Source organism: Cavia porcellus, unplaced genomic scaffold (genome assembly GCF_034190915.1).
Source record: "Cavia porcellus strain 051 isolate PalLab524CR breed Dunkin Hartley unplaced genomic scaffold, mCavPor4.1 scaffold_8, whole genome shotgun sequence".
In the NCBI taxonomy this organism is placed as follows: Eukaryota; Metazoa; Chordata; class Mammalia; order Rodentia; family Caviidae; genus Cavia; species Cavia porcellus.
The window spans coordinates 20,991,086-20,994,102 of NW_026947491.1; positions in this window are offsets into that span (position 1 = coordinate 20,991,086).

Here is a 3,017-nt window from a genome sequence, read left to right on the forward strand (position 1 = left end):
CACCATTACAGTCCTTGGAAATGGAATAGTCAAGAAGTTTCCATGAAGGCAAGCAGTAGATGAATTCATATCCATTAGGTGTATTTTTCTGAATTAGTATAAATATTATGTAAGATGTGCCTTGATATTCTGAGCAGAAACAGCCAGACAATTAAAATGTATTTTAATGATCAGAGCATAAATTTTATAGTTCTGGTATTATAGAGTATTTGATAATTGACAAAAAGGATAATATAGATAAGTAAGCAGATAGATAAAAGATACATAGATCAATAGATAAATAAATGAGTTAGATGTAGAGATTAATGTCTGCATATTATACTTTTCTTAACAAACTTCTGTGTGTTGGACACAAGCAAATTGCAGCAACATTTGTGTTTGATGCATCCATACAAAACTAATTGACCTGAAACAAAGAAACACTGCCTCACAGTCAACCTACAGCCTTCCTCAATGCAGAGTTACCCAGTTGAGCACAGAGTGATGCATTTCTGAAGCAAATGTAACTCTACAAGAAGAGAAATAGGAACACATTTTTAATACAGTAATGAGGTGCTGTGAGTCTCACTGTGCATGTCCACCTCTGCCCTGAAGATCATGAGAGAGGACCTGGGTCCACTGGACTTCTCACATAATATATCAACAATTGATCACATTATATCAGTCTCTCGCTTCTGTGAGAAATTCTACATTTTTACAGTGGAGTAAACACTTTCACCTACATTGAATATTCTTTGAATCTGTAAAAATTAATTAAGATTATGAATTGGAAGTAAACATCATAACAGAGTTACGTGAAATTCTTATTTTACATAGTGATAATGATTTTCATCAACCTTGACCTGCGGATTCACGTGAAATCTGCTACTGAAGTTTTTCTGCTTCCTGGCCGCAGAGATGCCTATATAGCAGTGGGCCTTGCAAAAAGGCCCTCCCTCTCCCAATGTAAACTAGCCAAGCCCTCATTCTGCAGCTTTGCAGTGGATCCCTGACCTGGTTGCCCTGCTGTTTCCACTTTATGTTTGGGACTGAGCACAAATGTTTCACCATGGAGCTTGCACTGAGCTGGGTTGTCTTGGCTGCTGTCTAAAAAGTAATGAATGAAGACCAACAGGTACTGTGCAAAAAAATGTGAGATAAATGGTTGACAAATGTGACAATTTCCTGAGCAGGATGTCTCTGTATTTGCAGTTTCCAAGCAGAGGTGTAACTTGTGGAGTCCTGGGGAGGCTTGGTGAAGTTCAGTGGGTTCCTGAGACTCTCTTGTATGGTCTCTGGCCTTCCCCTTCAGCGATTACCATAGGTACTGGATACACCAGGCTGAAGGAAAGACCCTAGTGGGTTGCTCTTACTAGAAATAAGGCTAACAGTCACACAACAGAATATGCTACATCCGTGAAAGGCAGACTCACCATCTCGAGCGATGACTCCAAAAGCACACTGTATTTTCAAATGACCAAACTGAAACCCGAAGACACGGCCATGACCTACTGTGCAAGAGACACAAGAAGAGGACATCAATGTGAGCCCCACGCAAACCTCCCTGCTGTGGTGCACAGGACCAGCAGGGGGCGCACAGGACACACAGAATTCAGCTTGGCCCCAATAGGAATACAGGGTGGAGCAGTCTGATTTCTTGTGGGGATGAGAAGTTTTCAGCCCACGTGACATATCCCAGGGAGAGACTGCATTTATGAATCTGTACTTATCTTTCATGCTCCTGAAGTAGAAATTTGACTCAATAGTAAGGTATATTCTCACCTGCACACACGTTAAGTGTCGTTTTTGAAGGAAAAATTACTGCTCTCTGGTCATCAGGACTGGAACATGAGGACACACATATAACGTGTCAAAAATTTTTCCAATACTAAAGACATCTTTGTGATATTCCCTTTTCACCACCAGTTTTGGTATTTAGAACACAAGCCCAAAAGAAATAGCCCAGACTTGGTAATGAATAAAACTTTTTAAAACTTAAATCTTACACTCTTTCCATAGATAATAACATTACTCAGAATTCATCTCATTGTCTTTTAATATAACTTATGTATCTTCCTTACTTTTTATTGTCTTATTTTTTCAATGTGCCTTCTTAGAGTGGAAGACAAGATCTCTTGTTTTAATCCTATGATTTGGATCCATTCCCTGGAGCTCAGAAGAGGATCAGAAATAACTTCCACATATGCAGATAACAGCTGAAAACTCCTTCTTACTCTTTCTTGTGCACAAAACTCTTTCCTCTAAATTTATATTAACTTTAAATTATAAATATTTACGCTTTATTTTCAAATGTAAGAACAATAAAAAGAGTGTTACTAAGGCAAAAGTTAAATTTCTTTCTTAACATGGAATGTGATGTAATAACTGATTGTCCGCATCTGACTGTCTCAGAATCCCCTCCTTCCCAAGTCCCCTAGGGAGTCACCAGTGTGCACCTTTGTGCCATGATCTCTCAGGAGGAGAGATAGGAGACCATGGTATCTAAAGCATACCAGAGCAGGATATCAGAAAGAACAGCCAGGAAATATCTGACAAAATATTTCCATCAATCACAGGATTTTGCCACTTTAAATTCTGGTATATCATATCAAATATGTTCTATATCATATCAAGTATGTCCTCTTTTTCAGAGAGAATAACCCTGACAGCATAAACAGAGGAAGATATACTCTAACACTATGCACAAAATGCCTTCCCTGCATTACTGCAACTCAAAACAGACCCAGGTATGCTTCTGCAATTTGTTTTTTACACTGTGTAAGACAGTAGTTGAAAAAAGTGTTTATTTCAGTAAATAATGCTATGACATCTGTTGTAATGACCATTAACAAGATGAATAATAGCAAGTGTTGTAAAATATATGGAAGAAATGGAACCCTAGTGCATCATTGGAGGGAATATAAATTATTGAAGACAAACTGTATTTTTATTATCTGGAGGGAGTTTCCTCAGGAAACTCCAGATGGAAGTATTATGTGGCACAGTTGTTTCATTTTATTTCCTGCAGCTATGTCTAC